We start from the raw sequence: 12,330 nt of genomic DNA, 5'->3' as shown, positions 1-12,330 counted from the left end.
TCAGATCAGCCAACAAAAATCCAAAGCATATCATTTCACAATAGGTATAAAAATGTAAAATATCAAGGAATTAACCAAGGTTACACAAGGTCTATTTGAAGAAAGCTTTAAAACTCTAATGAAGACATAGAAAATAATCTAAGGAACATTCTTTGCTTCCAATGAGATGGCAATATTATAAAAGTGAACATTCTAAATTTAATGTGAAAAAGCAGATTACATTAATCCCAATAAAAATTCTGGTTGGATCTTTTGATGAACTCAAGCTTACTTTAAAATTTATATGGAAGGGCCAGGCACAGTGGCTCACGCCTGTAATCCCAGCAGTTTGTAGGCCGAGGCTGGTGGATCACCTGAGGTCAGGAGGTGGAGACCAGCCTGACCAACATGGTGAAACCTTATTTCTACTAAAAAATACAAAAATTAGCTGGGCATGGTGGCACACGCCCATAATCCCAGCTACACGGGAGGCTGAGGCAGAAGAATTGCTTGAACCTAGGAGGTGGAGGTTGCAGTGAGCCAAGATTGCTCCATTGCACTCTAGCCTGGGCGACGAGTGAAACTCCATCCCCCGAAAAAAAGAGATGATTTTCCCTACTAAGATACTAAGATACTAAGACATTCTACGAAATCATAGTAGTAAAAACTGTGACATGACCTAAGAATAATGCAAATGAATAGAGTCCAGAGACAACCCATGGATATATGGCAATTTAATATTTACAAAGATGACACCATGAAAAAGGAAGAGTTTTTATTAGATGGAGTTGAGGATACGGTCTTGCTAGAGAAAAATGAAACTAGATCCCTTCTTCTTTTTCTTTGTCTTTTTTCTTTTCTTTTCTTTTTTTTTTTTTTTTTTTTTTTTGAGACAGAGGTTCACTCTTGCACCCAGGCTGGAGTGAAGTGGCGTGACCTCGGCTCACTGCAACCTCCACTCCCACTGGGTTCAAGCAATTATCCTGCCTCAGCCTCCTGAATAGCTGGGATTATAGGTGTCTGCCACCACGCCCAGCTAATTTTTGTTTTTCTTGTTTTTGTTTCTGTTTTTTGAGACAGAAATTTGCAATTGCTGCCCAGGCTGGAGTGCAATGTTGCAGTCTCGGCTCACTGCAACTTCTGCCTGCTGGGTTCAAGTGATTCACCTGCCTCAGCCTCCCGAGTAACTGGGATTACAGGTGCCTACCACCGTGCCCAGCTAATTTTTGTATTTTTAGTAGAGATGGGGTTTCACCATGTTGGTCAGGCTGGTCTTGAACTCCTGACCTCAGGTGATCCACCTGCCTCAGCCTTCCAAAATGCTAGGATTACAGGCATGAGCCACTGTGCCCAGCCAAAGTTAGATCCCTTCATAACACAAAGCTATACTCCAGATATATTAAATGGCAAAAGGTTAGAACTGTAATAGAAGAAAGTGTTGGAAAGGCTGTGTGTGGTGGCTCATGCCTATAATTCCTTCACTTTAGGAGGCCAAGGTGGGTGGATTACTTCAGTTCAAGACCAGCCTGGGCAACATGTTAAAACCCCATCTCTACAAAAAATACAAAAATTAGCCGGACATAGTGGTGTGTGTCTGTAGTCCCAGCTACTCAGGAGGCTGCGGTGAGAGAATTGCTTAATTCCAGGGTGTTGAGGCTGTGGTGAGCCATGATCGAGCCACTGCAAGCCAGACTGGGCAATAAAGCGAGACCCTGTCCCAAAAGATAAAATAAGGAAATGAAAAATTTAAATGGCCACTTTATACTATTTAGAGTTACAAAAATTGTAAAATTGAATGACACCAAATGTTGGAGGCACGTGGGCCTGAAGAAACCCAACTTGCACCACTGATGAAAGTGTAAACAGCCAGGCACGGTGGCTCACGCCTGTAATCCCAGCACTTCGGGAGGCCAAGGTGGGCCAATCACAAGGTCAGGAGTTTGAGACCAGCCTGGCCAATATGGTGAAACACTGTCTCTACTTAAAAAATACAAAAATTAGCTGGGCGTGGTGGCAGGCACCTGTAGTCCCAGCTACTCAGGAGGCTGAGGCAGGAGAATGCCGTGAACCCGGGAGGCTTGCAGTGAGCCGAGATCATTGCACTCCAGCCTGGGCGACAGAGTGAGACTCCATCTCAAAAAAAAAAAAAAAAAAGTATAAATGGATGTACCTATTCTGGAGAGCAAGAACATACCTAAGTGTTCATGTACCCTCTGACCTAGTAATTGCTGTGCTTGGTGTAATATCCCAAAGAGATTTTCATAAATATCCATTATTGGGAATTATTTTTGACATCATGGGGTCGGAGACAACCTGGATATCTACACCTGGAGAAAGGTAAAAATGTGGTGAACGTACACAATGAAGTAGCAATAGTTAAAAACCAGAGACAAGATGTACACTTAGCCATATGGCTCAATCATAAAACATAGTACCCAGTGAAAGCAGGAAGAATGCATGTGCGGGGAAAACCATTTATATTAATTAAAATATTATAACTAACAATTCACTTTATGCAAGAACTCATAACGATTTTATGTATTAACACCATAGAATGGTTACCTGGCATGGGGGAGAAAGGAATGGGAGTGGGTATAGAAATAAAAGGGAGGGAGGTGGGCCAGTCATTTGAGGTTGGGAGTTCAAGACCAGTCTGGCCAACATGATGAAACCCCATCTCTACTCAAAATACAAAAATTAGCTGGGCGTGGTGGTGCACACCTGTAATCCCAGCTACTCGGGAGGTTGAGGCAGGAGAATCTCTTGAATCTGGGAGGTGAAGGTTGCAGTGAGCCGAGATGGTGCCACTGCACTCCAGCTTCGGCAACACAGTAGTGAGACTCTGTCTCCAAAAAAAAAAAAGAAAGAAAGAAAGAAAAAGGGAGGAAGACAGAAGGAGAAAGAAAATAAATTTGAAAAGAAAGTCACTTTGAATAGATATTGGTGTGTTTGGGAGCTAGTAACAGGCACACAGAAAACATACAAATGTGGCCAGACTAAGTGGCTCACTTCTGTAATCCCATCACTTCGGGAGGCTGAAGTAGGAGGACCGCTTGAGTTCAGGAGTTCACGACCAGCCTGGGCAATATAGTGAGACCCCATTCCTACATAAAATTTTAAAATTCCAGCGAGGCACGGTGACTGATGCCTGTAATCCCAGCACTATGGGAAGCTGAGGCAGGTGGATCACCTGAGGTCAGGAGTTTGAGACCAGCCTGCCCAACATGGCGAAAGCCCATCTCTGCTAAAAATACAAAAATTAGTTTGGTAGGCCGGGCGCGGTGGCTCAAGCCTGTAATCCCAGCACTTTGGGAGGCCAAGACGGGCGGATCACAAGGTCAGGAGATCGAGACCATCCTGGCTAACATGGTGAAACCCCGTCTCTACTAAAAATACAAAAAACTAGCCGGGCGAGGTGGCGGGCGCCTGTAGTCCCAGCTACTCGGGAGGCTGAGGCAGGAGAATGGCATAAACCCGGGAGGCAGAGCTTGCAGTGAGCTGAGATCCGGCCACTGCACTCCAGCCTGGGCGACAGAGCGAGACTCCGTCTCACAAAAAAAAAAAAAAAAAAAAAAAAAAAATTAGTTTGGTGTGGTGGCAGGCACCTGTAATTCCAGCTACTCAGGAGGCTGAGGCAGGAGAATCACTTGAACCTGGGAGGTGGAGGTTGCAGTGAGCCAAGATGATACCGCTGCACTCCAGCCTGGGCAACAGAGTGAGACTCTGTCTCAAAAAAACAAAAAAAAATACCTCACGTAAGTTCAGAAGTGGGACATTTCCAGGATTGGTTGTGAGCAAGAATCCAAATTCTTACCTTTTTTCTTTTTTTGGAGATGGGGTCTCACTGTGTTGCCCAGGCTGGCCTTCAACTCCTGGGCCCAGGGAATCTTCCCACTTCAGCTTTCCAAGTAGCTGGAGCTACAGATGACTGCCACCTGCCGGCCCCCCGCCCCAGCTCTCCATTTTTTTTGTTCTGCAAATCTTCAGCTTGTCAGCTAGTTACCTTCAAGTTCATAAGATGACTGTAACAGTACCAGTGATCACATCCACATTCAACAACATCCAGTGGAAGAGGGTCTATTTCTTTGCCTATGATTCTCTTTTTTTTTTTTTTTTTAAGACAGAGTTTCATTCTGTTGCCCAGGCTGGAGTACAGTGGCACAATCAGCTGACTGCAGCCTCGAACTCCTGGGCTCAAATGATCCTCCTGCTTCAGCCTCTCAAAGTGTTGGTTTACAGGTGTGAGCCAATGTGCCCGACCAGGAGAAAATCTTGTACCTCTTGTGAACTCACTTTCAACACTGCGTTAGTCCAGCTACCACCACAATTACCACTGAGCCTCAAACTCTTTCCCCAACTGGTCTCAAGTGGCCCCAACAAGCTCATGTCCTTGCTCAGTTAGTGAGCCTGCATTTCTGTATACACACCTGCGCATCACTGCTCCCTTGCTCTCTAAGAGAAAATTCAGAAAGAAGCTGAAAACAAGGTCTACAACATAGCAAGAATTAAAGCTAACTCTAATGTAGATAACATTATCTTGGCGGGGCACAGTGGCTCACGCCTGTAATCCCAGCACTTTGGGAGGTGAAGGCAGGCAGATCGCTTGACCCCAGGAGTCTGAGACCAGCCTGGGCAAAACGGCAAAACCCCATCTCTCTCTCTCTCTCTCTCTCTCTCTATATATATATATATATATGAGAATATATACATTACATATATATGATATATATACACACAAAAATTAGCCTGGCGTGGTGGTGCACACCTGTAGCCCCAGCTACTTGGGAGACTAAGGTGGGAGGATGGCTTGAGCCCAGGAGGCAGAGGTTACAGGCAGCTGAGATCATGCCACTGCACTCCAGCCTGGGTGACCAAGTCAGACCCTGTCCTGAAAAGAAAAACAAAAGATAACATGATCTTAAGCTGTGGAAATTATTAGATTGCATATTCTATTGGACAGTGGCACCTAGGTATTATTTGTTGTTTTTGTATTTGTTGCTATTTCTATTTACTTACAGTCTGCTTCTTTTCTCTTCTCCAATACTACTTTTATGAGTCTATACTATTAATTTGTTTTCTCTTTAAAGATCTGATCAGGGCCAGGCGCAGTGGCTCACACCTGTAATCCCAGCACTTTGGGAGGTGGAGGCGGGCGTTATCACGAGGTCAGGAGTTGGAGACCAGCCTGACCAACATGATGAAACTCCGTCTCTACTAAAAATACAAAAATTAGCCGGGAGTGGCAGTGCGCACCTGTAGTCCCAGCTACTTGGGAGGCTGATGCAGGAGAATCACTTGAACCAGGGAGGCAGAGGTTGCAGTGAGCCGAGATCACACCACTGGACTCCAGCCTAGGCAACAGAGCAAGACTCTGTCTCAGAAAAAAAAAAAAAAAAAGAGATCTGATCACTTGTCACTGGAAAACCCTATCTTCCTTTAAAAAACTTGAAGTTCGGCCGGGCGCGGTGGCTCAAGCCTGTAATCCCAGTACTTTGGGAGGCCGAGATGGGAGGATCACAAGGTCAGGAGATTGAGACCATCCTGGCTAACACGGTGAAACCCCGTCTCTACTAAAACATACAAAAAACTAGCCGGGCGAGGTGGTGGCGCCTGTAGTCCCAGCTACTCGGGAGGCTGAGGCAGGAGAATGGCATAAACCCGGGAGGCAGAGCTTGCAGTGAGCTGGGATCCGGCCACTGCACTCCAGTCTAGCCTGGGCGACAGAGCAAGACTCCATCTCAAAAAACAAAAAACAAAAAACAAAAAAAACTTGAAGTTCAAGGCTGGGCACAGTGGCTCACACCTGTAATTCCAGCACTTTGGAAGGCCAATGCAGGCAGATTGCTTGAGCTCAGGAGTTTGAGACAACTAGCCTGGGCAATATAGTGAGACCCCATCTCTGCAAAAAAACAAAAAAAGTAGCCAGGTGTGGTGGTGTACATCTGTGGTTCCAGCTACTCAACAGGCTGAGGTGGTTGGATCACTTGGGCCTGGAGGTTGAGGCTGCAGAGCACCGTGATCACACCACTGCGCTCTGGCGTGGGTGACAGGGAGAGACGTTGTCTCAAAACCAAAAAAAAAAAAAAAACAACAGCAACAACATCTGGAAGTTCAGCCATTGCTCTAAAGCAGTAATATATTCATGCAACTTTATTAGGTGAATTCCCCAATAAGTTACTGAAAGCAACAGTATAAATGTTAGTTGGTCCACTGTTATTTTACCATTATTGTACCAGCAGACTGGTCCACGTAAAAACAGAGAGAAATAAGAAATGAAGTAAATAGGCCGGGTGCGGTGGCTCACGCCTGTAATCCCAGCACTTTGGGAGGCCGAGGCGGGCAGACCACAAGCTCAGGAGATCGAGACCATCCTGGCTAACTTGGTGAAACCCCGTCTCTACTAAAAAAACACAAAAAAATTAGCCGGGCGTGGTGGCAGGTGCCTGTAGTCCCAGCTACTCAGGAAGCTGAGGCAGGAGAATGGTGTGAATCTGGGAGGTGGAGCTTGCAGTGAGCCGAGATCGCACCACTGCACTCCAGCCTGGGCAACAGAGTGAGACTCCATCTCAAAAAAAAAAAAAAGAAAAGAAAAATGAAGTAAATTACACATATATTTGCTTTCAACTACCTCTTACCAGCTGGATTACAAAGAACACTCAACCAAAGCCAAGCATTTCCCTCCCTCCCTCCCTCCCTCCCTCCCTCCCTCCCTTCCTTCCTTCCTTCCTTCCTTCCTTCCTTCCTTCCTTCCTTCCTTCCTTCCTTCCTTCCTTCCTTCCTTCCTTCCTTCTTTCCTTCCTTCCTTCCTCTTTTTAAGACAGAGTTTCACGCTGTCATTCAGGCTGGAGTGCAGTGACACAATTTACAGGCAGGCAGCACCATGCCCAGATCATTTCTGTGTTTTTTGTAGAGACGGTTTCACCATGTTGCCAAGGCTAGTCTCAAACTCCTGATCTCAAGCTATCCACCAGCCTAGGCCTTCCAAAATACTAGGATTACAGGCATGAGCCACTGCGCCAGGTCTAAGTATTTCAAGAGAAAATTGCACTAAAAATAATTGAGGCCAGGCGCGGTGGCTCACGCCTGTAATCCCAGCACTTTGGAAGGCCAAGGTGGGCAAAGCACGAGGTCAGGAGTTCGAGACCAGCCTGGCCAATATGGTGAAACCCCGTCTCTACTAAAAGTACAAAAAAAAAATTAGCCGGGCATGGTGGTGTGCGCCTGTAGTCCCAGTTGTAGTCCCAGCTACTCGGGCGGCTCAGGCAGAAGAATTGCCTGAACCCAGGAGGCGGAGGTTGCAGTGAGCTGAGATCGCACCACTGCACTCCAGCCTGGGTGACAGAGTGAGACTCCATCTCATAATAATAATTCAAATAACAGCTTTTTGGTTTGGAATTTGGTATTCCAGTTGAATTACACTAACAGATTGTCAGGCTGTAGTTGTTTTGTTTGTTTTGTGTTTTACTGCTAAATTTTGAGTTGTTTTCTGTGATGAAAATGCTGAAGAAAAGTTTGTAGCCCCAAATCTGACATTGGATCAAATGCCCTTTTTAAGCTGAATTGTTTGTTGTCAACTTGGCATCACAAACACCCCCATTTTAAGGGTTTCTCTGCATTGCAGAGAATCTAGGAACTGCATTTCTCAGAATCCTCTTTCCTATCCAGTTTAGTCTGGCACATTCACTAATAAGAGGCATTCATGTGAGTATTGAAAGGTCAAAAAGAAATGAGGCTATTAAAGGCCGGGTGCAGTGGCTCACGCCTGTAATCCCAGCACTTTGGGAGGCTGAGGCGGGTGGATCACGAGGTCAGGAGATCGAGACCATCCTGGCTAACACGGTGAAACCCCGTCCCTACTAAAAATACAAAAAAAAAAAAAAAAAAAAATTAGCGGGGTGTGGTGGCGGGCGCCTGTAGTCCCGGCTACTCGGGAGGCTGAGGCAGGAGAATGGCGTGAACCCAGGCGGCGGAGCTTGCAGTGAGCGGAGATGGCGCCACTGCACTCCAGCCTGGGCGACAGAGCGAGACTCCGTCTCAAAAAAAAAAGGAAAATTAGCCGGGCGTGGTGGCGCATGCATGTAATCCCAGCTATTTGGGAGGCCGAGGCAGGAGAATAGCTTGAACCCGGGAGGCGGAGGTTGTGGTAAGCCGAGATCGCGCCATTGTACTCCAGCCTGGGCAACAAGAGTGAAACTCCGTCTCAAAAAAAAAAAAAAGACAAAACCATACACTGATAATCTAGAGGGAAAAACATACAATAAAAGGAGATCCAAAGATTAGCATTTGCAGAAAAAGGCTTAAAATAATAATTTAGGAACTTCCTGAATGAAAAAAGTTTAAAAGTAATTACTGATTAACATATGAAACATTTAAAAAGATGAAAAGGTGGATAATTTCAACAGTAACATATCTATAAAAATTCAAATGGACATTCTGTCACTAAGTTAACTCAATGGATGAATTTAACATCTAATCAGATACAACAGAAGACTAAGACAGATCAATTACAAATATTCAGAAAAGGCCAGGCACAGTGGCTCACGTCTGTAATCCCAGCACTTTGGGAGGCTGAGGCGGGTGGATCACGAGGTCAGGAGTTCAAGACCAGCCTGGCCAAGATGGTGAAACCCTGTCTCTACTAAAACTACAAAAATTAGCCGGGTGCCGCAGCAGGCGCCTGTAATCCTCGCTACTCAGGAGGCTGAGGCAGGAGAATTGCTCCCCAAGAGGCGGAGGTTGCAGTGAGCCGAGATGGTGCCACTGTACTGCAGCCTGGGTGACAGAGCAAGACTCCGTCTCAAAAAACAAACAAAAAACAGAAAAGAAATACAGCCATGCATCACTTAATGATGGGAATACATTTTGAGAAATGCATCATTAGACAACTTTGTTGTGAGAACATGATAGAGTATACTTACACTACCTAGATGGTATAGCTTACTGCACACCTAGGCTATATGGTATATCCAGTTGTTCCTAGGCTGCCAACCTGCACAGCATGTTACTGCACTGAATACTGTAGGGAATTGTAACACAATAGTAAGTAAACATACAGAAGGGGACGGGCTCTGTGGCTCATGCCTGTAATCCCAGCACTTTGGGAGACCGAGGCAGGTGAATCACCTGAGGTCAGGAGTTTGAGACCAGCCTGGCCAACATAGTGAAACCCCATCTCTACTAAAAATACAAAAATTAGCCGGACATGGTGGCAGGCGCCTGTAATCCCAGCTACTTGGGAGGCTGAGGCAGGAGAATCACTTGAACCCGGGAGGCAGAGGTTTTTGTGCACCGAGATCGTGCCACTACATAGAGAAGGTGCGGTGAAAATACCCATTATGATCTTATGGGACTTCCATCATATATGTGATCTGTCACTGAAATGTCATTATGTGGCACATGACTGCAGAAGCATGGTATGTATAAACCTTACTAGCTTTTTGGAAAGCTTTGCTTTCAGGAGACAATATTTGAACTGAGACCTGAAAGATAAGGAGTTAAAAAGTTGAAGGCAGCACATTCTTGGCAGAGGAAACAGCAAGTATACAAACCTGAGGTAGAATTTAAAAGACTTGGCCGGGCGCGGTGGCTCAAGCCTGTAATCCCAGCACTTTGGGAGGCCGAGACGGGCGGATCACGAGGTCAGGAGATCGAGACCATCCTGGCTAACATGGTGAAACCCCGTCTCTACTAAAAAATACAAAAAACTAGCTGGGCGAAGTGGCGGGCGCCTGTAGTCCCAGCTACTCGGGAGGCTGAGCCAGGAGAATGGCTAAACCCGGGAGGCGGAGTTTGCAGTGAGCTGAGATCTGGCCACTGCACTCCAGCCTGGGTGACAGAGCGAGACTCCGTCTCAAAAAAAAAAAAAAAAAAAAAAAAAGAATTTAAAAGACTTGGATATATTCATGGAAGATGGCATATTGTAACCATTCCCACCCTAATTTTTCTTTGAGAGGCTAAACAATATTAGCAAATAAGCTACATTTTTTTATATATATATTTTTTGTTGTTAAAACAGTCTTGATCTGTCGCTCAGGCTAGAGTACACTGGCATGATCCCAGTTCACTGTAGCCTTAAATTCCTAGGCTCAAGTGATCCTCCTGCCTCAGCCTCCTGAGCAGCTAGGACTACAGGAGCATACCACCATGTTGGCTACTTTTTTTTATTTTTAGTTTTTGTGTAGAGACAAGGTCTCTCTATATTGTCCAGGCTGGTCTCAAACTCCTAGGCTCAAGTGATCCTCCTGCCTCAGCTTCCACAATGGTAGGATTACAGGTGTGTGAGCCACCACGCCCTGTGCATTATTATCTAAGGAGTCCCTGCCTTTGAAGTCATTCTCCATTACACCACTCTGATTATTTCGTTCCTAGCAATGATCACAGTCTATACTTTTGCTTACTTATTTAATACCTGTCTCACTTGCTAAAATGATTGGGTCCTTGAGGGCGATGATCTTGTCCACTGTTCATTACTGTATTCGTTAGCCAATGCTTGACACTAATGAATACTTGTAGGGTGACTGAATCTTACAAAACTTATTCTTTCAGATTTGAAGTTAATTAGCAGATTGAACAGCAAGAATAGTTTGTATATTTGTATTTGCTGTACACTAGAAGAAACTGCCCCTCTAAATTAAATAGTATGATATTGGAGAGAGGGGCCAAAGGAGAAACAAAGTCAAGTTTTAGCAGTTAAACTTTTTTTTTTTTTTGAGATGGAGTCTCACTCTGTCACCTGGGCTAGAATGCACTGGCTCGATCTCGGCTCACCGCAACCTCCGCCTCCCAAGTTCAAGTGATTCTTCTGCCTCAGCCACCCGAGTAGCTGGGATTACAGGCACCCGCCACTACACCCAGCTAATTTTTTGTATTTTTAGTAGAGATGGACTTTCACCATATTGGCCAGGCTGGTCTTGAACTCCTTACCTCACCTGCCTCGGCCTCCCAAAGTGCTGGGATTACAGGCTTGAGCCACCACGCCAGCCAGCAGTTAAACTTGATAAACTAACCTGATGTCCTGATGTGGAGAAAGTAGGATGGATGGAAAAGTGAAGAAGCTGGAGCTGGTCCCTCAATGCCCCACCATGCCCAGATATGGCCAGACATGACAGTGGGAAAGCTGAGTTATAGAGAAATCCATCGTTATCACCATGCCTTCCTTTTGAATCATGCTTTAGTGTTGGCCATCCTGCACACACATCATTGTATTTAACCCTTGCAAAGCTCTTTGCAATAGGAGGCATGATCTTCACTTTACCAGTGAGGACACGGAGGCTTAGAGGTTAAATGTAAGCCCTACGTCACACAGCTAGGAATTAGCAGTGCCAGGTCTGCAACCCTGACCTTCTAATTGATTCCACTTCACTACCCTTTCTACCATACCCACAGCTGCTTCTGTATTAACTATGTTGACTTTTCTTTCTTTCTTTCTTTTTCTTTTGAGACGGAGTTTCGCTGTTGTTGCCCAGGCAACAACATCATGCAGGGGCGCGACCTCGGCTCACCTCAACCTCTGCCTCCCGGGTTCAAGTGATTCTCCTGCCTCAGCCTCCCATGTAGCTGGGATTACAGGCATGTGCCACCACGCCCAGCTAATTTTTTTATTTTTAGTAGAGACAGGTTTCTCCTTGTTGGTCAGGCTAGTCTCAAACTCTGATCTGAGGTGATCCGCCTGCCTCGGCCTCCCAAAGTGCTGGGATTACAGGCGTGAGCCACTGCGCACGGCCTGACTTTTCCTAAGAGACAGGGTCTTGTTATATTGCCCAAGCTGGCTTTGAACTCTTGGGCTCAAGCAATCCACTTGCCTCAGTCTCCTGAGCATGTTAACTTTCATTTGTGTGTATGTGACAAGATCTTGCTATATTGCCCAGGGTGATCATGAACTTCTGGCTTCAAGTAATCTTCCTGAATAGCTGGGATAACAGGCTCCAGCCACTGTACTGGAGTTAAAGTATTTTTTTAAATTTATTTTTAATTGCGGACCGGGCACGGTGGCTCACGCCTATAATCCCAGCACTTTGGGAGGCTGAGGAGGGCAGATCACTTGAGGCCAGGTGTTCGAGACCAGCCTGACCAACATGGTGAAACATTTATCTACTAAAAATACAAAAATTAGCCCTGGATGTGGTGGCACGTGCCTGTAATCCCAGCTACTTGGGAGGCTGCGGCAGGAGAATGGCTTGAACCCAGGAGGCGGAGGTTGCAGTGAGCCGAGATCACGCCACTGCACTCAGGCCTGGGCAACAGAGTGAGACACTGTCTCAAAAAAAAAAAAAAAGAAAGAAAGAAAGAAAGAAAGAAAAGAAAAAGAAAAAATTGTGGCAAACACATGTAACATAAAATTCACTCACTTAA

Source organism: Theropithecus gelada, chromosome 7b, assembly GCF_003255815.1.
Source record: "Theropithecus gelada isolate Dixy chromosome 7b, Tgel_1.0, whole genome shotgun sequence".
Classification (NCBI taxonomy): domain Eukaryota; kingdom Metazoa; phylum Chordata; class Mammalia; order Primates; family Cercopithecidae; genus Theropithecus; species Theropithecus gelada.
This window is presented reverse-complemented; position numbering follows the sequence as displayed.